At 38.7% G+C, this 27,322-nt stretch overlaps 1 protein-coding gene across 2 annotated transcripts in view; it reads left to right on the forward strand.

The window, feature by feature from the left end:
• The window catches only part of PRKG1 (protein kinase cGMP-dependent 1), a 508,829-nt gene that overhangs the window by 271,260 nt on the left and 210,247 nt on the right, over window positions 1–27,322 (forward strand). The gene's annotated exons all lie outside the window — the stretch shown is intronic.

Consider the following 27,322-nt stretch of genomic DNA (forward strand, 5'->3'; position numbering starts at 1 on the left):
CAGGATACTCAGGGCTTCATGCAGCCCTGGGTCCTGGGAACCTCTGAGGATGGAATACAGCTTCTCTGGCAACCTGCTGCACTTTTATCCACCCAGAAAGGCTTTATTTCCTCACATAGAAGATAGTCTGGCTGTACCTCTGTAAACTCTTTTTGGGTTGTTGATAGAACTGGGACATTATAGGAGAGACAGTGGATCTGAGGGGACTGACCAGCAGCTTTCTTATAAGGGCAGCTTTAAAAAGTGCCGTGGGAATCTCTCAACACACTCTACATGCTTATATAATTGTCTTGCTGCACTTCAGTACTCAAATTCAGATCTAAAAGCAAACACCATGTCAGCACATGAGTATTTATGACCACTTAAGGAGATGGAGAATAGGGATGCAGAAAGGGAGGGTGTGATGGACAGAGTTGGGTTTATGTTTTTCTTTTTGACAGCAGCAGTTTTGTCCTGAGATATAGTTCATTCCTCCTGCAGATGAGAAGATATGCTTTTTTATATGCGTAAAGGTCAGTCCTCCAAGGAACGGTTTTCCATGATACATGGTTGCTAACCTTTTGCTGCTGTTGATTGTAGATCTGTACCAAAAATTGAAATAGTACTGATGTGTGTAAACCTCTGGACCTGCAGTTGCTCTTTAATGTAGGGAAGTTTTAACTTTCTGAACAGAAAGAGGTCAGTCTGAATGAAATGCCTTCTCCATTGGGTTGTTTCATTAAGTTTGTGTGGTGCTTCCTATGGAATGGGTGGAAGTGCAAAATAGTAAATTTTCTTTGCAGTATGAAAAACTTACATGGACATTTACCAATGCATTGAAATGCTGAACAGATAGTTTTGTAATTGATATCACAGAAGCTATTTCTACTTTGTTTCATTCATTTCAGGCAAAGATACTTAAAACGTGCTGCTGTTCTGCATGTTCAAGATACTTTACAACTCTTTTAAAGCTCCAGGTGGAGCTTGAGACGTCTTTCTATTTTAAACCAAACTGCATTTAATATGAGTGTGTTGGCATGAATGTAAATAAGGGACAAGAAAAACATAACCTGTTTCTCGCCTTCTGGCAGTACAGCTGTGTATTCCTCTTACAAGCTCTCAAGCTTGAGGCTGAAGCTGTGTGGCTTTACATTACTCTGCATCTTCCATGGTTGAAGAAAGCAAAGGGAAGGTGTTCTCAGAAGCGAGTAATGTGCCCAGACCACAAAGTAAAAAATAAATGAATCCATGCAGAATTTAGGGCAATTAAGATAAAATGCATATAAGCTGATTTTTTCCCTGCCAGAGCAGATGAGATCATGTTGCTGTTGACCAGAAATTACTACTTTTCATGGAAATATTAGCAATGAAACTTTAAGCTTAGGCTTTACTGTTTCATTACATACCTTTTTAATTATTATTTTTTTTATATTCAGCTAGAAGTCATGAACAGCATGGTGAATATATTCTGTAAGATGTTATTTAAAATGTATCATAAAGCATTGCTTTACTGGTAACCTCAGGGTAATAAAGTCCAGAGTGTTGAGGTGGTGCAGAGCTCTTGCTGCTGGTTGGCCACAGGTGAGATTAGTTCCTGTGCTAATACATAAAAGTGATAATTTGTGGTGTTCAAAGGGAGTCTGAATAGCTTTGGCCTCAGATCTTAGATAAAACAGTATCCAGACACTTGGAAACATCTTATGTTATGAAGTTTATTTTTATATTTGTGTCATTTAAAGACTTCTTGATCAGCCATCTTCAGAAGCGACTTCTGAATCATCTTACAAAAATACAGTGTGAGGAAAGAGAGTGGCAGTAAGGTTATAACAGATAATATTGCTTCCTGTAGCAAGGACACAGGCAGGCATAGGTAAAGAAGTGAACCAGCATCTGCTAATGGTGTCATTACAAGGAATGTACTGGAACACTTAATTTCAAAAAAAACCCCAAACTTCCCTCTATGTCACGGGAGGCAATGAGCTGCAGAGGGGTGGAACGAAGGAGCATCAACATGTTCATTTATTTTCCACCGTAAGGAACAGTAATGCTAAACTGCACTTCAGTGGGGATGTTTGCAGATGTTCTACCTGGATATTCTTTTTTTCCCCAAAAATAATTATTTTGAAGTGGGAAGTAAAAATAAACTTTTATTTAATGGAGGTTGAGGATGTACACCTCCAGGATGCATATGAATATTCTACGTAACTGCTACTTACTGCAAGCTGGTCCAGACGCAATACTGAGTGTATATGAGTCCCTGATGTATTTATTCTGTTATGGGTAATTACTGGGAAATTACTGGTCAAGGGCCTCCTAGAGAATTGAACATACCAAACATGAGGTTTATTCTTTGCAGAATTATAAACCAGTGGAACAAGAATAGCAAGAAGAGGGTCAGTAGAAGTTTTCTAGTGTAGAGGGATGTGTATGATAAAATAATGTTTTTGATGCCTTCATATAAGAAGGGATATCTCTGTGACAGGGGTCTTGGAGAACTGATACTTGAAATGTTAAACATGGCTCTCCCTCATCAAAGATTGCACCCTGTAATCAAAGAACAGCAAACATAGTATCTTGAATTAAGGAAGATTTACCCCAAAAATGATGTAGTAGTCTGAGATCAAAGGCATGCAAAGCTTTAGAAGAAATTTTAGTGGAAATACTTCTTGAAGACAGAGTTAAATACAGCTGAGCAGCATGGCAGCTGCCTTGGAGAAGGTTTCCCATTGTGCCATTGAAGGGAGGTGGTAAATCTCACCTGCCTCATCTGTAAGGTGTGGATCATTTGTAACTATGAATTTCTTATAGAAAACCAAAAGCCCTTCCCAGGCTGATGGAAACAGATGCTTGTCAACAGCTGTGCTTTCTGCTAGTGGGTTGTCAGCAGATGTTAATTTTCCTCCCCCAATGATTAATTTTAAACAATATAAAAACTCAAATGTAAAGCATAGCTAGGTACCATTAATTATTTAAAATAATTTCAGATGTCAGATTTCCAGTTACTGTTAGTTGCAACTCCCTGGTGATTCTGGAGTCATCATTCTTGAAAAATAACCCATATTACATTTAATAATTCAAAACTCTCTCCTTTGGTACTTTTATATCAATTGTTAGAGTGACATTTAACACTCATTAGAAGGTTATTTGGTTTCTTTAATGCTATAGTATGTCAAGACTGCTGTGCAGGAACATGTTGATTTTAATTGCATTTAGCTTTGGTTACCAAAAAAAGCAAATAAATCTCTAAGAAAGGGTCAGATTGTTCCATTTGGCCTCAAGCTGGTTTTCTTTTAACAACAGGTATTTTATTTGAAAACTGCATCCTATGTATTAGTTATAAAACGGAAATAATATAAGTTCAGAAATGAAGGCAAATTTGAACAGTCTTTGATGGATAAAATATATTTTCAGAGCAAATTTCAGTATTAAACTTTTTTAGGCGGGGTTGTTTTTTTTTTTTTCCCCCTAGTATTAGAATTTACTGTGAAGAAATGAAAGCAAGTCTTCCCCATCTGTATTGCAGTGGTATTATGGTGTTATTGTATATTCCTTGAGTGAATGAAACCCTGGTGAAGGAAGATTCCTTAAATATTCCAGAAATAGTGACAGCACCTTATATTTCTGATCTCATGTTAAAATAGCTGGGTTTTTCTTTAATGACATAACAAGAATCTTACAGAGCTCTATTCTGGTGCCAAAAAGCTAAAAAAATCCCATACAGTATGTACAGAAAATAATTCCTGTGGTCTTCTGTATGACTTTCTTCCATTCCCCTTCTCCCCCTCTCTGTTTGAAAGAGCAGTTTGGATTTGGCCATGTTGTTCCCATGCTAATTAATCTCCTGGCCACCACAGAAGTCTTGAAAGCCTGTTGACAACTCTTCCTAAATTAAAAAGTGAAGAGACTGCCCTGATCCACTTGAGGGTTGAGAAGCTGTAAAAGGGGAATCCTTTGTCCGTCGCTTTCAGATATGCCAGAGCATTACTTGAACCCCAAAGACAGCTGTTATTAATCTTAGCACTCAGCTGGGGAGCTCCTTGCCAGCCACCCCTATTAGTTTTTTTCCTTATCAATCAATTGATTCCAGTTCTGTCAAGTGTTTTGTTTCCAAAATACAAAAATCTCTGGTGAGAGCAGTTTTTTGTGAGGTCTCCTAAATGAGCAAGCTGCTCCCTGATGCTTAATGTTGTGGTTGTATATAACAAATGTATGGAAGAGTTGGGCATATCCCAGGCTTAATCTGCTTTAAATTGATTGTGCTTGCAATCCTTTTATTCATTAGGGACTTGTTAACATGTAACACTTCATATTTCTGTTAATTTGAGCTAGAATCTCAAATTCTCCGTATTTTTTGTGGAAGATGATGACCTCTAGAGAACCTAAATTACCCTGTTGTTAGTGAGTGGGATAAATCTGCCACCTTTATGAAGTCCCTTTTTTACCTGAGTGGCTTGCGGTGAAGATGCAGAGTACACTGAAGTCCGCGGACTTGTGAGTTAGGTGGTTTTGGACCAGATTAGTTCATTCTTGTTCCAACCTTGCTATTCTGGCCACGTTGGAGTATTGCTGTGGTGTCAGCTGTGCAGTGACCACATGGCCATCTCAGGTGTTTGGAAATGAACAGCCAAGAAGCGTTTGAAGGGTCTTTCCCAAGCACAAAAGCCCCATCTTAGAAGTCTTGTAGTACCACTGCCTTTCCTGACAGAGGTGTAAAGCTTCCACATCATGGCCTTTTCCCTAAATCCAAGGCAAAGATTCCCTGAGAACTCTGAATGTATTAACATCAAATGAAGTATCTTGAAATTTTATTTCTCAGTATATTAATAGTGTTAGGACACAGATTAGCAATGTGGGAATGGCATAATTCCATAAATTATTTTACCTCCAGCGGAATTGTTTCTACTTCAGAATTTATTGCATAAAATGTTTTCCTTTAGATTCTTCAACTAAGAGAATCACTGTTTGCAATAAACGTATTTCCAGGTAGCAAACACCAGTGTCAGAGGAGGGTAGTGTAACTGGGAAATGCTCTTTAGAATTGAGAATACTGACTCCCAGCCACCCTCTGCAAACTCAGTCCTTCTGCAGAGGGAGATCCAGGAGGGGTCTCTGATCTGGTAGCTGCTGGGAATCTGCCTAGAAAAAGCGAAGATGGTTAAACAACAGTAAAGACTTGGCTGAAGGTTTACAGAGGAGAGATAAGGGGAGAATTATAGTTTTGTAAGCAGAATGGATTAATATTTTCCGAAGGGAATAAAAGAAATAAAGTACATTTTCCACTGCCTGCCGCAGTTTCCCACTCCTAGGGTGTGCACTGAGCTGGATGCTCGTGGTGTGTTTTCATAGTGCAGCATAAATAAGGGATCCCTTTGCACCCCTTCTTCCAGCACCCCTTTGAGCTAGACCATGACACAGGACATCATCTGCTTCCTAACCCCAGCTACAGGGCTCTATGAATCTCTTGGATCTGCCAAAAAGCCACCAAACATGAGGCTTCAGTTCCTGTAAATACACCCCAGCAAATGGTAGATATGCTGGGGCAGCACTGGCTCCTCTGGGACTGGGAAGAAACTTCAAATAAATATAACTTAGGCTGTGCAGCAGTTGTACATCTGATTTATTTCTGGTTTTAGGTATGTTGTTAGCAGACAGGCAGAAGTGCTGTGCAAAAATTAAGAAGTCAGAATGGTTTTATTCTTTTACTTTCCTTAGAAAAGATTGTGTGTACTTCTGTATATCGGTATATGCATACCCTGTTTGGGGTTTAATGAATTATTTCATCCCATATGGTCTTGAAATTCCATATTAGTTTAAATGCTTTTGGATAGGAAGATGCTTACTTGACCGAAAACTGAAAATAAGGAAGTAAGACAACAGAGTAACGGATTGAAATTGGTGTTAGTACAAATACAGCCAAATTATATTTACCGTTAGTCTTTCCATGGCTTAATGTATGTTTTACAAGAAAGATTTTGACTAAACTTGAATCTTTAGAATTTTTGGTTTTCTCAGTGCAGGTTTTTAATGAGTCAGGTTTGTGCAGAAAGTTTCTAAAGCCTTAATAACTGCAGCCTTGCCAACCAGTTAATACTTGTTTAATATTTTCCATGTTTCTATGCTTTTTTTTGGTGGTTCGTGCCACCTCCAGACGACCTGATGCTGTTCTGTCCAGAGGGATGCTGCTCTGCAGAGCCTGCACTGTGGAACAAAAGCCAGGACAGGGATTACAGACCGAAGTGGAGGTTACACACAGTATATGCCTTTTGCATTACTGTTGCATTAGCATAATCACTTCAATCTCTTTTACCTCCACATCTAACTGAGCATTAGTAATGCAGAATCTCTGCTTCACTGCTTCCCCCCTTGCTGCTCTGCAAGTAAAGCAGTGCTGTTGTCTTTTAGAGGATGATAATGGAGCTCATTAGATGGCAAATAGAAGTAATTTGAGCAGATACTGTCCTAGGGCTGCATATGAAAATGTGCAAAATAAAAATCTCTTTTTCTGATTCCTGCTATTGTGGGTTTACTCTTCTGTAGTCCATGTTATTTTCATTCGACATTTGTTAAAATGATAGAATAAGCCTGGGCTGTATTTTCTTATCTTGATTCTTATGCAGTCTTCTGTCTCTCTGTATAAATACACACTTTAAAAAATTCCAGCGTATAAACATTTTTACATCAGTAACTACATCCAGACCATTTTCTCTCAGGAACAAAAAAAAAAATAGAGTGAATATTTGTTTTCTCAAACTCCTATGTTTTCAGATGTTGGCACCAGGGAATTCTATTATTTTCACAGAGCTGCTATCTTCACATAAGAAAATCATCAGATATACTTCATAATCAAAGTTGATTAATGCATTTTTGTCTTAAAACAATGTTATAATGAAACTGTGCTAGATACAGCCTCAGCCTTGTAATTACTTCTAAATTATTGATCTAAAATGGGGTTTCAGTAAGATAATGCAGACTAAAATTATAAACTTTGCACATTTGAAAGTAGAAGCTGTCAGGATTATTGCCAGGCAATTTCCCTTTAGCAAATCATGCTTCCAGGTGTGTTGAGCCCAGTAGTACAGTTTTGTCCTCTGTGTGGGAATGGTTGCTACTGCAGCCTAAACAGTGTATTCAGCTCAACAGGGTGAGATGCTTTAATGCTGAAAGAAGTAGAACGTCTCAGCAACTCTACAATAAATCAGACCTCTAGGGAAGGGAATCCAGTCCCCACTGGGGAATCCAATGGCCACATGTCTGAGGTGTTTTTAGAAGACAGCAAATCCTTCAGGCTCCTGTTGAAGATCAAAATACCGTCATTCCCTGAAATAGTTTCCTATAAAAGGCTGAATAGTGATATCTTTATTTCAGATATTCTCGCCATTAATTAATTAGTTACATTGGTTTGGTATAAAACTTCTATTCAAACAACATTTCATAGATCTTACTATTGATTTTTTGAAACCCTGTAACCCAGCTTTTGAGCATCCCGCTGGCTTTATGCTTCTGGCCCCCCAAATACTCTTAAGATGGGGAGCAGATATTTTGCATGGATTGTAAGACTTTTAATGCGTGTATACATTTTGGAGAAATGCCTGGGTTTATTAGTTATTTTTCTCTGTGGCTCTTGCAGATTTGCATAGTTTCCTGGACAACTTTGTCACGCCTTGAATAATAGGAGAATTCATTAAAGAAAAGCAGTATACGCTGAAGTCATCCTTTAGAAATGCTTATCTGAAAAACAGAGTAATAAAAGGTATCTTGAGGAGCAGAAAGGGAAACTTAAGATTCACTTACATAGTGCTGCTCTCCAGTAATAAATTTCACTGTGATTTTTCCTGAAAGAAGCTATCTAAAACTGCAGAACAGATATATCTGATGTTTGTTTAATAAGGTGATGATCAGAGCTGCTCTGCTTAAAAAAGATTGAATGGAGTCCTCAACTGCTGCCCTTTGCTGATGGGACTAGTATCTTTATAATAAAAATTAAGCTATTGATCTTGTGGGGAGAGGTGCCAAATAGTATGCAAAGGCATCAGGCTGCAGCCTATAACAAGTAACATTTCCTGCCAGCATTCAGGATTTTGTTCTGCTCTGTTAAGAAGACTTCTTATTTCAATTAGTGTTGTCTTTTGATTTAGAAAGAAAAATATGCTTTTGGCTAAACCTGAAATATAAAACTAAATTCTCAAATTCTGCTTCTAGATCATGTTGATTTTCTTCTCGAAAGACCCAAAGTCTGTGAAGTCAGTGATTGTGGTTGGATTTGTGGTTTGGGTATGCTGCTGTGCTCAGCAATTCCCCTCCAAAATAGGCTAAGCCAACCCACCAGTTTAGCAGTGCACTGCTGGATTCTGCAGGAAAGGGTGGAAAATCTATTTCTTCTAAACTTAGGGGGATAACATATATGTATTTTAAAAAGAGGGAAGGTATGGCAAAGAAGCAGCAAATTTATATGCAAAAACTATGTGTGTCGTCAAATAACAGAGTAATAGAACAGTCCAGTGTGGAAAGGACCTCGAAAGATTATCTGGTCCAACCTTTTGTGGGATAAGAAGCCTGAATGAGGTTATGTCATACCCTGTCCAGTTGCGTCTTGAAAATTTCCAGTGTTGGGGACTCCACCACATCCCTGGGGAGCTTGTTCCAGTGAATGGTTGTTCTCTCAGTAAAAAATACCATTCTTAGGTCTCCATGAAACCTCTTTTGGTGCAACTTGTACCATTGTTCCTTGTGTTCTCCATGTGACTCCTTGTGAAGAGAGAGCCTCTGTTGTTTTTATAGGCACCATTTAAGTCCTCTAATACTGAGGTCCCCTTGAGCCTTCTCCAGGGAGAAGAGACCTAACTCCTTCAGTCTTTCCTCACAGGGAAGACTCCAACCTTCTGATCACCTTTGTGGTCCTGCTTTGGACCTTCTCCAGTCTGTCCATGTCTTTCTTGAATTGTGGGCACCAGAACTGGACACAGTACCCCAGGGGTGGCCTGACAAGCACTAAATAGAAAGGTATGATCCCATCTTGTGTCTCTGCTAGTAATGTCCCTGGAGATGCAGCCCAGGATCCCATTTGCCTTTCATTGCTGCAGCAGCACACTGCCAACTCGTGTTCAGCCCTCTGTCCACCAGGCCCCCTCTGTCCCTCTCAGCAGGGCTGCCCCCCAGCCACACAGATCCCAGCCTGTACTGGGCCCGTGTTATGTTGTCCCAGGTGCAGGACTTTGCACTTTGTTAAACTTGATACAGCCCCATATTCCTAGCCTGTGTGGTCTCTCTGTAAGGTGGCCTGCCTTCTGATGTATCCACCTCACCACCCAGTTCAGTATCATCAACAAACTCGGTGAGGTGCTTTCAGTCCCATCATCCAGGTCATTTATGAAGATATTGAACAGAGTGGGGCTCAGTATCGATCCCTGGGGGACCGTGAAGATGACTAAAGGCCAAATGCCACTGTAACGAGCTTCTCATGGCCGTGGAATGACTCTTACTGCTGCAGGTTTGGTGTTGAGCTGCCATGTTTCCATGGCTTGTTTTTGCCTACTTTGGGAAAAGTCCACAAAAGAGCCAGTAAAGTATGGACCTTCATCAAGTTTTCCTCAAATGCATTTTTTGGAAGAAAGAAATGCCCTAAAGACAAGGTTTTGGATTCCGTGGGGCAGGGAAACATGAGCACAGTGTTAAATGAATGCCAGAATTGAGCTTAAGTGAGACAGAGTCCTCTGCATTGCCTCAGGGTGGGGAAATGCCTCTCCGATAACTTCTGTGCCCTAAATATTATGCCTCTTCTGCTACCCGTGAGGCAGATCTGGTTGCTTTCTATTTCACATCAGGAGGAGATACGGATTTGATGTGTCAAACTGCATTTGACTTCCATCAGAGGATCCCTGTGAAAGTCTCAAGGCAACTTGGTGCACGCTGTTAGCAGTGTTTTCTTTTAAAACACTTTGGGAACTGTGAACTCAAAAGACACACAGAGAAACACCAGTGAGCAAAACACTAATGTTGGACAGCTAAGCCAAAGCTTTGAGAAATTGAATTGTTGACCTGGAAAACAGGCTCAGATCACGAATGACAAGTTGGTATGTTGTCCTAAAAGCAAAGGGATAAGAAAATTGAGATACCCGGTGGTATCACAAACAGAATAGAAATGGATTAGTTTAGACTCCTTTTGATGTGTGCTGTCGGTGCAATATCGGGAGATACGGGACAGGCGTTGCTCGGATGGGATGCAGGGTGAAGCGCAGACATTTTTTGAGTTCATAGATGGCTACAGACAAAGCATTCCCCTTATACAGCCTCTCAACCCTGAATTGATACACAGAAGGGTGCTCAAAAGTCCTTTAATGATCTTACAAGTCACAGGAAGGGGTCAGCGATGGACAAAATCATGTATTATCTTGAGTCAGGAAAATAGGAGTCATGAAATTTTGTATGGATGAAGTTTTTAGTTACTCCTGCAGGATTATACAGCTCAGTGTAACATTCTTTTACACTGTGGCGAATGAGACATTCAATATTAATCAGGTCATTGGAAATGAAGGAGGGAAACAATTTTGCATACTCTGTATGCATTCATTTTAAAAATTCTTAAACAGAATTGAAATATATACACAGGACTAGAGAAAAGGATGATACAAAATGAGAAATAAAATCTATTTAACAAGGTGTAAAAATTCATTCATACAGTTTGTTCATACCTTCAAATGCATAATAAGGGGAAATGTAAAATATTTAATTACATTGTATTTTCCAATTTATTTGGCTATTAAACACATATCTTCTTTAAAAAGAAGACAAAGAATCTTATCTATTTTATTTTAATTATTATTTTGATATTATTATTCTATAATATTTTTTTCTGGTGATATGATGTTATCTACAGTTTTTAATTAATCCCTGTGCATATTATATAATATTACATTATGTTACATTTTATTATATCATATTATATCATATCATATTACATCATATCATATTACATCATATCATATTACATCATATCATATTACATCATATCATATTACATCATATCATATTACATCATATCATATTACATCATATCATATTATATCATATCATATCATATATTATATCATATTATATCATATCATTATATCATATTATATCATATCACATCATATCATATTATATCATATTATATCATATCATGTCATGTCATATCATATCATATTCAGAAATTATCCCTTGGATAGTTCGCAATCAAGGACTTAGTACATTATGGGCCAATTTCAGAAAGAAGACACAAAGTTTAATAGTCATAGCTCTTCTTTTCTTCTTTTTTTTTCAATACTGGTAATGTAGCCTTGCCCAGAGATTAGAGGCTTCTTGGTCGTGTCTAAAAAAGTCATTTTTCACCAACAGGAGGTAATATCTTGGCTGGATTTGCTCTAGATGCCAAAGCACAAAGCTGGACCTGGACCTGCTTCAGTCTTTAATTTTTTTATAAGCCACAAAGTGATGATTTGACAGAGCCTGTATTTGTTTCAGTCTTTGCAGTTGCCTTTTATTTGGAAAATATGCCAGGACTGGGTAGACAGTTCTGAGGTTTGAATGGGCTGATTTGAGTGAGTGGGTACAACATGAAGTTGTCATGTGTGTTTTAGGCTATAGGCAGAGAGTGTGGTCTGCTCAAAAGAGCCTGTGATACAATTGGATTACCAGTCCCATTTAAGCTAGTAAGATCAGAAAAATACAGAATTAAGGTGATTATTGAAATTGGTGGGTTTGCTACCGGGAAAAGCAGAATTTAGAGGAGGATATTAGCCCTGAGCTGCTTTACTTTGGGGAGTTTGTCAAAATCCCAATATTGCAGCGCACACACACATGGGCGCACACACACACACGCTCTGAATATATTTTAGACTTACATATAAATATATACATGTTTATATTTATATAAATATATGTGTATAGATACATAGACTACATCTACATATCCATCTATATAAAATGTATTTTAATAGATATACTATATATATTTTTATATAGCATATATATTTCAGCATACATATATAAAACATACATTTAATTCTGTTGAGTGATGCTTGTGAAAATCTGCTGGTTCTGCCAGTTTTGTAATAGTATGAAGACATCTGTCTAGCCTGGAGTACAGCTCCTAGTACTGCAAACATTGGCAAATACTTGAGTAAAATGAACCTCAAAAGGTAACTGAAATTCTTAGTTGGAAAGGTACTCTCAATGTGTCAAGAAGCGTCTTTCTGACATAACTGCAATCCCTTCAGACATGCATCAGTTTATCTCACCTGTTGATAACAAAAGTAAGTTCCTTTTTTTCTTACTCTTTTTTCCCCCCAAAATAGACATTTTAATACAGAATCTACCCTCTCACTTAGCAAGTGTTAATTGAGAGTAAGTCTACTGCAGGAAAGTTTGAGCTGTAAGAAACTATAAACCAGTGAAATTAAGTCAGATGAACTGCTCCACAAATACCATAGAATTTAATTCTGTTTCTATACATGTGAAATGAGAATTTCTCTAGATATGAATGGAGAGAAAATGCGTTGTACCAATTATTAATAAAAATTGGGATATCATGGATATTTTATGACTGAAAACAAAGTAGTTATGTGGATACCAAAGGAGAATATTGTTATAATTAGAATAAGGTACTTGTATTGTGGTGCTGATCACCAGCTTAAGCTTATGTGTTCTTTAGTATGCCAATGATACATTCTTAGCCATTCTCCAGTCTTTGCTGGTTTTAATTTCCTAATAAGGCACGTTTTGGCATTGGTTGCCTTTTATGTAAGTTGTAATATTCTCAATTTATCTTGCATCATAGCAGATGAAACCTAAGATACTACTCCTGGAAATACACTGAAATCTAAAATACTGTTTGTGTAACCAGCCACCTCTCCTCATTGATTAATGATTTTTTCAAGACCTAAATCTTTATTAAAACAAAAAAACCCACCCAAAGTCCAGTGTAATCAAGAACGGTCAGCATCAGTTTTGTAATAGTCTACAATTTTAACTCCCATCATGAGAACCATGATTATCTTTAACACCATCCATCTGAGAATAGAAAAATTGTTCTGGTTTAAATGGAAGTAGATCTTTGTCCAGCATTTTGGGAATCCCTCACTTCATAGATGAGGGTGGATGGTTTTGCTTGCTTTTCACCACTGCATAGTCCCAGTGGTATGTTGTATTTCCTAGACGTGCTGCATCCTCATGGCCTGTTAACCTGATCTCACGGTTCAGTGAAAATACACTCAAGCAGAAAAAGAACTGGATCTATACATCAAAAATGTGAAGGGGAATTCCTTTAATACTTCATAAATCAAGGATGCTGGAATTCAATACTTCTTATGAGGTTGCAAATGTCAGGTATCTATCCCCATGATTAAAATGGATGCATGTTACATATGAGACACCAGGAAATAGTATCATTAAAAATCATACGTTACATAAGACCCGAATGGGGCCTTACATCCAGAAGGGAAGAGATTATTTACTTTGTTCAATGCTTCCACCTTAATCCTGTACCACGCAAACAAAATTCTAAGCTCTTGCAAACAATTTAAATGGAAGCTAATTTAAAGCCTCTAAAATGAAGCAATATAGTGTCTTGATAGGCAAACATGGCTAATTACTTTGCAATAAATACAAGCACAATCATCATCTCCAGTGCAGAGATAATTTTAGTCACAGCATGTTGACAGCATCCTTGAAACCCCATTAACATTGATAGTGAAGGCTTCTGCAATGTCGCGTCCTTTCCTACCTGGGAGACCTCCTGCCCACACTCAGGGGACTTATTGCAAGGCAGGGCAAAGAGAAAGCAGGTCTAAATGTAAATTAATTTCCTGATTATTACCTTAATTTCATGTAATGAAGTATGAATATATGTTTTTGGAAGGAGAGGTGAGCTTTTGAAGGTTGATCTACAGTGTAAAACATGTGCTATGCTGAGCGAACGTAGAATTTTTTTGAAGTTTTTATTAAGTTTGTTAAGTATTACCTAATTCCAACCACTGAAATATTTTACCTAAATTACTTGCCATTTTAAACGTCAGGTTCTTTGGAGTTTCTCTATCTGAAATTATCTAGAGCTGAAAATCAAGAACTGATACCGAATGATAAGTTTAGGGTTCCCTCATGAGACCTGGAACTTTTGCCTTTAAAAAAGAGCTGAACACTAGCATATTTCATCATAAAATAAATCCTGTGCATGTGCCCAACAAATGATATTGATAATATTAACCATTCATGTTACAACGTATTAAAACCTTCTGTATTAGTTTGAAGTTTTGTTTGTTTTTGCTCCAGGTAGCATTTCTGTCATGAAAAATTGCATCAGCCTGTTGGATAGACTCTAGATCTTGGTAATCCAGGAATGCTTGTGATTTTGTGTGTGTGTGTGTGTACACATATACCATCCATGGATACATATATACACATACACAGTCATAGTAAGACTTCTAATAACTTATCATCACATCAAGAGCTCCATATAGTGGCTGAGATCATTGGGGTTGAGGCTGGTCATCCTTTACCTTAGCTGTCTTCAGAAAGTGTTAAGAGATGTTCAGAACACCACCGATTTTACCTTTGAACCTTTTAAAATCTTATGTGGTTTTTTGGGGGTGTTTTTTTATTTGTTTGTTTGTTATTTCTATTCAAACATATTATAGTTTGGTGGTTGGGTTGTTTTTTTTTTTTACTTTTTAGACCACCATTGCAGAATTTCTTCAGCTGTAAGGCAAGTGCAGGATAAGTTGGGTTTTGATGAATAGTGAATAGTCATCAGTGCTTTCTGCAAATGTACAGACCGACATACTTCTTTTTCAGTTTAGAACTACTTCAGATGTGCCTGTATTTTGCCTTGAAATAAGAATAACCTCAAAAAGTTGCTAGGCAGTAATTGAGTATCTTGGATATTTGTATGCTAATAATGAATAAACAAGATACTGGAAGGCTGAGTGTGTAATCAACTTTATGACTTGATATCTCAGGCTGGCTGAGATAATTTACATTCCTGGAAAGCTGATAGAGAAGGATGCAGCTTGTTGAAGACAGACAGCTGAGGAAGAGCTGCCTTGTGAATTACAGAGGTGCAGACTTCCCAAATATGAGAGCACATGATATCTGGATAATGATAAAAAGATGCTGTCTGCCACAGACTATTCAGAAAAGCAAGAGAAGGGAGTTTTCTTGCTAGTAGTCAGTAAAGGTCACAGAATTTGTGGGTCACGTCTCAAGAAATCAAAGCAAGGTAGAGACATGAAAAAACCCTGACTTGGTCTTTCCCAAATTTACTTCACTTACAAAGAGGAAGACCTCACTGAGAAAGAGCCCAAGAGGATGAGATTACGGAGTCTCTAGTATCCTGTACTTTAGCAAGAAGTCATATCAAATGCAGAAACAACCTTTTAAGTTTTACTGATGAAGATGAGCACCTTGGAATAAATTATGAGACTTTCTGATGGTATCCTGGAGGTTTTGGAGAAGAAACCTGTGCCAGAACCCTCAGTAATTGGTCTAGTTGTAGCTGAGTTGTCTCTAAAAAGCAGTCATGTCCCATGGCTGTTTTCCTATGATTTCAGGGTTTTGCAAATTCTTTTCCTTTGTTGAGGGAAGGCAGAAAGTAACAGTAATGCAGTTTGCACCATCCATTAAACGCTTAAGATGTGGGATTGACTGAAGTGCTGGGCTCCCATTTTCAGAAGCACCAGACATTTAGGAACCAAAGCACCATTTAAAAAAATCAATACGACTTTGGCTTCTTCTTTTGTAATGAGCACTGGAAAATGAGTCTTTGGTGTCTAAGTCAATTAGATGGATTTTAACATTTTCTTACACGCTTTCAGAAATACTCAGCAAAGTTTTGAAAATTGATTTAAATGCTTTAGGCAGAGCTTACCAGTTTGATGATTGCTTCTGCTTGTAATCAGTGTCATTCAGTAGGTAGGAGTCCTGTTTCGAATACAAACCACTATTGCCGAGTAGCTTTTGGAGTGCAGGAGAAGGTGTTTTCATGTAAACCTGGCATCAAATCAGAAGAAAGCTAAAGAAGCCCCACAGCTCTATCTTCTCCTTCCATTCCGCTGCTCCCTTGGGTACTGGCATGTCTGAAAGAAGTGTTTTAAATGCTTTCCAAAGAAAGGAATGACAAAAAAATGCAAATCGTATGTTTTAAGCTAAAATCCAGGTTGCAGTTGCCTTCAAACTTTGTCATCTCCAGTGGTTCATAAATGCTATGTGAATATTACTCATATTCAACACATCATTTTTACCTTGCTCTTTTGATGGAAGCATAAATTAATAAGTTTAACTTGGATCAATGAGTAATAAAACAGAGTCTTACAAGTAGCAAAGCAGTTCTACTCTGACATTTCCATCATTGTTATCATCTTAAGAGTCGTATTTGTTGTCAACATTCATGAAAGACCTTTTAGCCTGTGCTGAGCCTTGGGGTCTTGGTACTAACCATGCAAATGAAGGATTTCTGTGGGAGAAACTGCCAGGATATATTTGTTATTCTGGGATTAAGTACTGTAGGCCTTTGGGATTTCAGGCTAGATTACAGCTGACAGTTTGATGTCACTCAAAACATATAATCAGTTCCTGGTGAAAAATAAGAAATTTAAGGCCTTGCAGTAACTGAATGATTTTTTTTATTGATTCCCAGATTAGATCATGAAAGTAATGCTATGGTCTCAGGGTCCGTGTCCTATGTACTTTTAATAAGACTTGCATATTTGGCTGAATGAAAATTAGCTCAGGAAGAAATAGTTCTACTGCTAACAACAGGGCCTACAGGTAAATTTCTACAGAGTTTTTTGTTTTAGATAATGTACCACTTGTAGTATCTTCATGACCCACAGCCTGTATAACTGCATTTTTTTTTAATCTCCTTTGCACTGACAAAGGGAGATGAGACATGCTGATGTTTGACAGCTTTTGAGTGTGAAGGTGCTTGTTATTCTTACGTGACACTGCAACTATCGGCTATCAAAATCCCTTTCCTTACACATCCATCAGTGTTGGATCTTGCTTTGATTTTTCATGGAAATTTTGACATCCTGCTTAGCTGAATGAATAATAATTCAGAAAACAACCTCTAGCTTTACAGACATGTTTTTTTACATTTTAAATGTGTGCATGTATGTATATACCTATATATATACACACACAGAGAGACATTACATTCATAGATACCTAGGTAAGTCTATATGTAGATATGTGTATCTCTATAGAATGAGTGTTTATGTCCATATGTGATATGTCTATATATTGATGTAGTTGTATCTGAAGCAATACATGGACTTGTGTCCTTTCTATCCACATTGACTTTAGGAGTTAATAGATTGAAATATTTCTCATCTCTGCATGGAAATAATGCTTCAAAAGACATAAATGTTTCATTGTACCATTGTTTTGGGTTTTCCATGCAGTATTTGAAGGAAATGTGATGAAGCCATCATTCACACAATTTATGTTACTTAAATTTAAGAAGAATATTAAATGTCAGCAGTAAAGTTTTTATCTATTTTTAGTATGCCACTGAAGTATGTAAAAAGCCTTAGCATGCCACTGAAGTATGTAAAAAGCCTTGAATTTTTCAAAACTTCAAAGTTGTAGTTTATTTTTATCTAAATTATTGCTGAACATGAACCAACTTTCACTTTGATTGTTATTTTATAAAATCAGATAAGATCAAATACAAAACATTTTTAGTAACTCTCAGAAAAAAAGCAAAACACAAGAAACCACGAAAGCTGCCCTAAGAAGGTGGCTGTTTCCTTCTCAGGGCCAATGTCTGGTGTTGCAGCCAAAAACCTATTGCTGGGTTAAGGCTCGTTTTACCTTTACACTTGATTGCAACCGGGCCCCAGAAAAACCAAAACAAAAACCCCAACCCAACAAACTAACAGCAAAGCAACACACACAAAAGGTAATTATGAATTGCAGCAGCACTGAGGGCTGAAGTGGGTTTCTAGTAGAAAGTGTTTGGGTCTAGAGCTGGTTTTTAGGTAGACCTTGATCAGCTGGGGGAATGGTTTGATAGCACATAACTGCACGGGGCTGGTTTGGGACTGGAGAGGTTCCCTATGTTTGCACTCAAACCTCTGCTCTATTAAATTGTGAACCTGTGGTTAGTTAAAATTGAGCTCAACTCCTCCAATCCATAAAAATTGTTTCCGTTGGTTGGTCAAGATGCTGTATTTCATCAGTAAGGTTGGGGTGGCTTTTCAGTTGTTCTCTGATGAGATGGTTTCCCAGGGTTCAGGATTAATGCTCTTTTCTTTTTCTCATGGTATAAATGGCAGTTTCTTTATGGTTGCCCAGAATTTCTCATCAACATTCAAAGGTTAATTGGCAAACCCTCAGGGCATTCAGCTCCCTCAGAGTTGGGGAAAAAATCAGCTGAGCGGCTTGGGTTTGCTAGCCATAGCTCATCTGCACAGCAATTACCATACCAGAAAGAGAAAATAAAGGTACGGAAATACATACCACAGAGGGTGCTGCTGTATTTTGGGTATCAGGCAGACCCTGGTTTGCTCTGCAGTCCAAGTGCAGTTGGGAAAAACTATACAAAACTGCCTCAAGCTTGTGCTTTACCCAGGAGTCTGGACTACACTACAGAAGGAGCAGGTCAGTGAGCCAGGGAACGAGATGCCACTGAGTCTGGGTGCCCTTCCAGCAAAGAAACACAGAGTTCTAGCTCTGGGTCTCACTGTTAACTACCTGTAATAGTCTTACTGGGAATAGCTGAAAAGAAATATTAGCGAGTTAGCAGCTTTTATTTATTTATTCCTTGGTACCTCTTCTGATCCTTTTTTTTTTTTTTTTAAGTAGTTCCTTGATGTTAGAGTAGCACACAGGGAAGAATAAATGCTTTAATTGGCATTTGTGATGGTCTTGATGTTCCTTCTGTCAAGAAGAAAGCTGCAGTTTCTTGTAGTTTAGGAAAGGAAATAGCAGAATGACTCTATTTTTCTGTTCTAGGTAAATTCCAGTGAGTCGAGATCTCTAGTGAAGATATATTTGTGTCACCTACCTTGACAAAAATGGCTCATTTTCAAGGAAGGACTCATTTCCTTCTGTACAAGAACTAGGGGTTAAAAATCTGAATGCATTTAGCTGGCACAGACAGATTTCTACAGTTGACAGTGTCGTGGCTATTCTGGCCTGAGCTGAATATAATTGAAATTATATAAAAATAATGTTCATTTACTGCACTTGTAACTGGCTGGAATATGACAAGCACTAAAAAAGGTTTTTTAAAAATACTTTTTCTTGATACTCATAATGTCTTTATGCTGTATTATGAAGTAGAGACACCTTGAAAGGTTGAATGGAGACACTAAACTCCCATGGCAAGGAAGAGGAGCAGCAGCACATGCCAAACACAATGGGACCCAGTTTGCAAAAGGTAGATCCCATAGAGTATTCCTCTGGCATTTTTTTCCAAAGCTATATAAACAGTTAAAATGTGGAAATTTGAGGATTGCAGAAGAGCGAGACCGTTAACACCAACAAGAACCAGTATTTGAGCAGCTGGTACGTTGACCTTTATGTTGGGTGGGGCCATTGGTGCATCCTGGACGTGACTTTGCCTAGTAATGGAGGTTGTGGTGAAAACAGTGTTGTTCTTTTTATAGAATGAAGGAGCCACAACGATTTCAAATATGACCATTGAATTTTTTTCAGTGGTCTCCCAAAACTGAATTTTAGGGAGTAGGGTCAGTGCTGTGTAACATGAACACCCACAGGAACCTGTCCACTGCCCCATGTCACCCACACATGCAGGACTGGTTTTCATGGACTTTTTTATGTACAGCAGCTCAGCCATTCCAGTGGACATGTCCATCATGTGGCATTTCTGACCTGCTCTGAAATGTTCAGAAAGCAGAAATATTTAACTGCATGCAAGTTTTGTTACTCTTTGCTTGTATTTTGAATTTGGAGAGGTTCCAAGGAAAATATGTATCTTTTATAGAGTTTCTAAACTTTGTTCCATGTCTCCTGTTTGCATAGCCTGGTTAAAGAAATGTAGGGTAGAGAATAAATATGATAACTAAATATCTAAAGTGTGATTGAGGTTGATGAATTTAATACTAAGGCTCTGGCCTGTGGCCAGTGTACAGGCAAAAATGTTTCCAAAAGCAGCATTGTCAGGGAATAGGTGGTAAAAGCAAAGCCCAGTTGATTTTTGGGGGGGCTTCTGGTTTTAGTGTTGAATCCATCACTAAAAGTCTTGTTTGCATTTCTATGAATGGCAGTTTATATCCACATAAAAATTACGGAAAAGGGAGAATAAGAATAGTATGTCCTTATGCTGAAGGAAAAACAAGTGTGTCACAGTTCATCTCCCCATCTTCCATAAAAATTTCCAGTTATTCTAATCAGGTTTGGTTTTTTTTTTCTAAATTTTTTTTTTTAATCAGCTCAGAAATGACTGAAGAAGCTGACATATTCCCCTGCAAAATTTTGGAGGATAATTTTAGATAAATTTAGAGGAAAAGTCTTCAAAAGTCCAGCTATCTTAATCTGCTTAACATGAGCTAATGCCCTGTGTACTGTTTGCATGCTCAAAATCAGTCATTCCCTCATCAGCAAAATTGCTTATCCATATTTTTTAAGCTGTTTTCCCTATTTGTGAAATCTTTTGATAAGCATTTCATATCAACTAAAACTTTACATCTGTATTGTGTGAATTAGCTTCTTCATATGCTGCCCTTAATAAGTGCAATGGCATTTTGGACTCCTGTTGATCTCCATGAGAACTTTCTTGCTGCTGAACTTAATAACAGTAACTCCAGAGCTCTGCACTTCTCCTTCAAGCTTCAGGAAAAAAAAAGATGAAAAACAACTAAAAAAATCCACAAGAAACAGAGGCTTGATACTGTAGATCCTTGATGAGTTGCCTAAAGGTGAGAATCCCCACTGTCTGTCTGAGCAAAGGCAATTGGTCTGCAGAGGGGATGCATCGTTCAGCAAATAGATGTTTGGAACATGGTTTCTTGCTTTGATAGCAGGCAGGGGGAACTATTTCTGGTCATTGATAAAAGAGCTTAGAAGAGAGGATCTATTAACTCCAGATAGATCCAGTGCAATATAAAGTGCACTTTTGGGGCTAAAAGAGCCTGGAATGAAGACTTAATGAATATATTTTTTTTTCCTTGCATTGTGTGAAAGTCTTCCATCAGTAGAGATTTTGTAGGGTGTGAAAGCTCTACATGTCCTGTCTGTTGTGAGCTGGTGGATAGCACAGCTGAAGGTGGAGTGGTAAGAAGTGTGACAATTTTCTCCTTTTTTGTTGCCATATAAGGCAACATATAAGAGGTTTCCTGGAAGTTTTAAATACTTGAAATGGGATGCTTTTTATAGCTTCCCTTAAATCTGAGCTAGGAGCAATGTGGCAGGCTTCACCTGGATCTGCTTATTAGTCATGAGTAAAAAGGGAAGCTTTCCTCAGGTACTTTACATGTCTTCATTCATTCTCAGAGTCGCATTCGAGTATACGTGAATTGAGTAATCTATTTTGACTGCAAGCAAACATTTTTCTGCCTTTTTCAAGAAAAACACTAGCCCATGTAATTCCATGCAGCAAACCAGAAGAAAATGAGCAGTACCTTTGGCGTCTTCGACTCTGTTAGAGTTTAGTGTGTCCTTCATCTTGGTTTTTGCAACCAAAAATCAGGGTTTTTTTAGTTGAGGGATGCTGCTCTGGTGTCACAGCATCAAGAGGCACTGGCTGTTTTTGGGAGACCTCCACTAGCTCTTTCACCTACACTGTTCATCCCTTTGTTATTTCTTGTCCATGATGTGGGCAATATTAATTTAATTTGACAGAATTACCTGTTGTCCATGGCACAAGGTTGCATACGTTTTAAATCTAGTGCAGGGGAAGACTGCATGAGTGCATCTCAAATGAAATTATTTTCCCCCAAAGACACTGATTTTCAAAGCTTGGATATTTTATGCAATTAAGCCACTCATGCCTAGGGAATGTGTGGTTCGAAATGAATATTTTTTTCACTCCTGGAAGCTGTCTTTTATCTTTGTTGTAGAAAACTTTCCAATGAAATCTTACTTTTTGGGGCACTGTGGACACTCTTTCTGGGAAGGAGACCTGATCTGCCAGTTAAAAGTCCACAGAGAGAAATGGCTAGAGTAGGAGCACAGGTGCAGTCTATCTTCTTGAGGGTTACTTTTTATAGCTTTTGGTCAGCATAATTGCAGCAAATTGGCAAGCTGAGAGGCTTGAGGAAAATATTTGGCTTTTTTCTTGGCAGAGGAATGACTGAGGGTGCGTTGGGTATATGTTGCCATTATCTGCTTTGTTTCCTGTCAGTCAAATAATGCTTTAAGCCATTTTTTTCAGAAGGATCACGGAAGACAAAGTGGGGGAGAAAAATTCAAGATCCAAATTTAAAAGCAACTGCCTTCCACTCTGCTATTAAAGCTCTGTTTCTGTTAAAAACAGCCCTTTCTAAATCCCCATTTGAACATGTATTGAAGAACCATGTTTAATAAACCTGCAAGTTCATCTCTGAACAACACAAAAATACATGTCTTGCAAAGATTCAAAGTGATAAAAATAAGCTTAAGGATTAAACTCTCCCTGGCCAAAATCAAAGGCCAGTAATGTGTGTACCTTATTTTGTCAACAGAAGCATGGTAAGGAATAACTGTGGAAAAAACGTCGGAATTGCAGTTATTGTTGCAGCTTTCGCTGTGTCTCATCTCAGTCTGATTTCTTTCTTCATTTCAGAGCTTGCAGATTTACAGATAACAATTTCTTTCTCATTAAAGGCCTAATTTAGTCAATTATTGGTGCTTTTGATAGTTGGATCTGCCTTACAGGCCAGATGAATTGAATATGTGGAATCACAGGGAGCTGTAAGCACGTAAATAATGCTGCTGAAGTCTAGTTACTTTCTCTCTTAATGTATATATGCATGTATGTGCTGTTTTGGATCCTGTTTATCATGTTCCATGTCTTGTAGAGTTAGAATCTTAGGGCTTAAATATATTGCAGTTCGCTGAATCAGAAGTATGTGCTGCAAAGTTATTTGAAACATGGCTATTGTGTGTGAGAGGTTGAACGTGTAACAGTAGGCATCATTTAATGTTAGTATAGAAAAACATACAGTAACAAATTTCAGGGTACAGGCAGAAGAAATTACTGTTTCAATAAGGTTTGGCCGTTTGTTGGATCTGGTTCTTGGAGCACTTAAAGGAGCTGTAATGCCCTCTCTCTGTTTAATAAGAAGTTCACGCTCCTGTATATAAGGAGAGAAACGGATACCTGGAATTGCTGTAGTGTACTTGGCTGTATAGGCTGAAATGCTTGAACTGTTGGAAATGAGCTGTAAAATGCTTAATACTTCCCCTGTGGATCAGGAGAGTAGGTTCTTCAGTGTCCACCTCCTCCTGCTTTTGTCTTTCATCTCAAAATATGGGCAGATGCAGAAGCATCACTGCTGTGCACTGAGGCTCGCAGGCTTATCTGCATCATGTTTGCAGCAGTCTCTCCTAACTCTACCTGTCTCAAGGTTGATCTTAGGATAACATCTGGTTTCCCCTGTGATGGCCACTTTCTTTTTTGCCCTTACTCCTTTGTACCCTGTCCTTACCAACTGCAAAGAACCAAGTCCATGTTTTATACCTCTGCGCTTGTTAGCTAAGTCTTTTATATCTTTTCCTAACAGCTGAACTCACTGCTGGCTTTCAAAACTAAAAAATAAAAGGAATCCTGAACAGCAGCAATGACATTTAGTTAGCTGCAAAGTAGATGAACAAACTTTTCAGGGTAGGCAGCCTTCAGTGCATTTTAACCTCATTTACTGCTTGCCTTTGGGATGCAACGTCAAGTGTTATGTGAATTATGAAAAATTGCAGCTAGCTGGGGACTGAGGAAATTTTTAAAAATTAATAAATATTATTATAGGAAGAAAAAAGGCTCTTTAATGTTCAGTTTTAAACATGATTTCTGATCAATAAAGTGCTTCAGTACAGCTAAGATGCCTGCTACCACAGTTAGTTTTAAGTTAGCAACATTTTTCATCAAAGTCTAAATGATCTGTAATGAGGGAATGATGCTTCTGCCTATCAGCAAGGGGGTTTTATTTGATGTATGTATTAATCAACAGCCATTGTAGCTGTATGCCCCTTTATGACTTTGATAAATGCATTCAAAACTTTTTTATTCCAAACTGTCCCTTGCAGCATGTATTGAAAACCCACAAGTTTATCTAATAAAATACACAGTGTTATTTTCTTTCTGTATTATGTATTTAACAGCTTGGAAAATAGCTTCTCATGAATCACATTAAAAATGCTGTCATCCAAAGAAAGCAAACGTCTACCTCTGCTCAAGCAAAATGTTCTTGCCACCTAGATCGGTTAGAGGAGCAATATTTGAAGGCTCAGGACAAGTGTTAATAATTTTTCCATACACTGATGTGCTGCTACCTTTGAGTGAAGAATTGGGGTCCTCTCTTCCAGACAGGCTGTGGGTTTCCCAAGGGTTCAGGGTGGAAAGGGAGCCATCAGCATAGTGAGATGACAGTAGTGCCTTTTGATGTATTGCAGAAATAAAGCTGCAAAAGTCCATGTGCTGCTGCAGAAAGGGGAGTTAGCCTGCCCTGTCATTTTTGGGGGGTTAAACTTCCAGAGGAAACAAATTAAGCAAAGAGAGAAATTGCAGCTTCTTTACACGTGCACCTTTGGCCATGCACTCGGAGGCTGGTCCTTTTTTCCCGGCCTTGTGTGCAGGTGACTAGTGCAAGGCAGAAAAACCACTGCAACAGTTGTTGCCTTAGTTTCTTTATATTCCTCTTATTTTCTGCATAAAAATAAAAAAAAAGCTTTTTTTGTTCTTTCTGCCAATAACCAGCTGTACTTAAGCAGGTTTTATATCCTTTATGTTGCCAGTGTCCCTGTCTACCTCCAAGTTTGGTTCAGAGCAGTACTCTGGTATTGGAGGGAGTCCCCTGCTTGTCGCCACTGGCTGTGTGTTGCTTTGGTATGCAAAGCAGTTTTGGCACATGCCAGCTGGCTTTGTTTTGGTGGAGACTAACCTCCCAGAGCTCCCACCCATGTGTGATCCAAGTGCTGGTGACTCCAGACCTGCTCCTCCAACTCTACAAGGTACTCCCATGTTGACTTACAAAGTAGACATCCCAGGAAGGCTCTCAAGTGATGGGGGGTGTCTGGACCACCCTGAAGTGACTCTTGTGCTATCAGAAAGGTGCCCTACTTGCTTTCTGCTCCTCCTTCCCATGTTTTTCTCCTGGTGTGACATCCATTCCCTTCCTCCACTCATATTCACCTCCCCAGCCCTTCCTGTAAACCTTCTTTTGTCTGTTACCCGTTTTTTGTTTTTCGTACCGTTCTCTCCTGCTGTGCCACCATCTACCTTTCAGCCCTTGGGCGGGCAGGTGAAGGGTTTGGCCTCTCAGGGCAGCAAGGGGGATGGAGGTGAACTGGCTGTGGACCATGGGCTCTGGAGGGACCACACATAGCTCTCAGCTGTCTCACACCAAGTTTTCTACTGTTTGACTTGAGTGTTTGAACCACTGCCGTGGTGCAGAGCAGGAGGAGGGTTTCTCCCCAGAAAGGAAGGTGGGGACAGGCTAGATGCTGTCGTGTCACTTGGGGAAGATTTCTCTCTGGTCTCATGTTAAATACTATATGGAGAGGCCAGCCATTGCTGTCTGTGCTTAGGAAAGTATCAAGACTGTAATGTTTTTGGAAGTTCTCAGGGTGCTTTAAGATGATGTTATATCCTCTGCCTCCTGCTTTCTCATCAGATGATTAACAAAACCTTGTTTTCAAAAGGCATAATGCTCAGTCCTTTGTTTTTTAAGTGATATTTTGAAATAGCTCCTTTCCATTTCCCTGCCAATGCTCTTCAGTATCTGATGTTATTGCTGCTGTTTGACTGTTGCTTTATTCAGACTGTGGTTGTCCACTGATTTCTAAACAGAGAAGCAAGAAAAGACCTTTCCCAGAGATCAGGTCATTTCAGGAAGACGTAGACACAGAGACTGGAAAAACAAAGCAAACTGCCTAAATCATGACCAAATTTCAAATCTTACACAACATTAAGTCTATGTAGGAGACGAAATATCATTAAATTATATATGATGTGTGGCAAAGGCTGGGGAGGGAAGGGTGGCAGGCAGGAGAAGCTTTTGACAAGTCTCAGAGCCAGTTTACTCATCACATGGATAGCAAAAACCCTTCCCCTGGAGGATCCATCAGTTGTACAGGCTATTTTTGATGATTTGATCTATGGGCTTTTTTTGCTATGATCAGCATACTGTGGAAAGGGATAAAAGATTTATTGGAGAGGAAGCTGCCTGCTAATTGCTTGCATAGTTATCTTCATGCAGCTGGACATGAAGCTACCATCTCTTTTTACTTGAGCCAGCAAACAGCCAGCACATGGTGCTAATTTTTGATCCCCTTTGACCTATTTGGATTTCAAGCTGTGCACCAAGGGGAAAAAGCTTTACAGTCTGTTCCTGATTTCTCCACCAGTGCATTGGGTTGCACTCCCAGCACTGCTTTACTTAGAAGAGATGCTGGAAATGCCTCCCTACCATCCCCTCAGTCTCAGAGGCAGCTGGTCACATTGGGGGAGCATAGGGTAATCTGGGTTGTATAAACGGCATTAGATGAAGAAAGATCAGCAGTAGGACCTGATCGCAGTTACCTGCACACTGACTGGGAACTCTGTGTATGGGGAGGAAATAATCCCCCAGAAAGTCATTTTAAATCTGATTAATAGGTATCGGGTGCTATTTTCTTGTTTTAATAGGCTATGTTTTGGGTAATAAAAGTGTGGATACTCGAGGCTGGACTATAATTTCTTCCAAACCCATTATTTCTCAAGGAAGGATGAGCCTGCGATACCTGCCTTGGCTAGAATTACGTGTTTATCAAGGAGGCAATGATTTCTTCAATAATTATATTCCAAAATATTAACTCTGGTACTGAATAAAATTTAATATAGACTCCTGAATGTGATTGCTTGTTAAAGTAAATGTGCTGTCAAAACAGACAAATGGTGAAGCAGCTCAAGCAAGGCAATTTTCTGACTCTTGCTAGAAACAACAGAGCATTTCAACAGACGTACCCAGCTTGCAGCAAAAATGTCCAGTGTTTTGGTTTAGATGTTTTTTAAGTGACTGGTTCTATGTTTTACTTTGCCAGCTATTCCACTCTGTAGAGGTAAACTTGGTCAAGAACTAAGCAGAAATGTGACTTTCTTTTTGCCAGCAGAAGCAAAGCTGCATCTTATATTTCTCCTTCTCGTAAGCATTGCACTAGCAAGTGCCAGTGTTTG

Source organism: Falco biarmicus, chromosome 9, assembly GCF_023638135.1.
Source record: "Falco biarmicus isolate bFalBia1 chromosome 9, bFalBia1.pri, whole genome shotgun sequence".
NCBI lineage: Eukaryota > Metazoa > Chordata > Aves > Falconiformes > Falconidae > Falco > Falco biarmicus.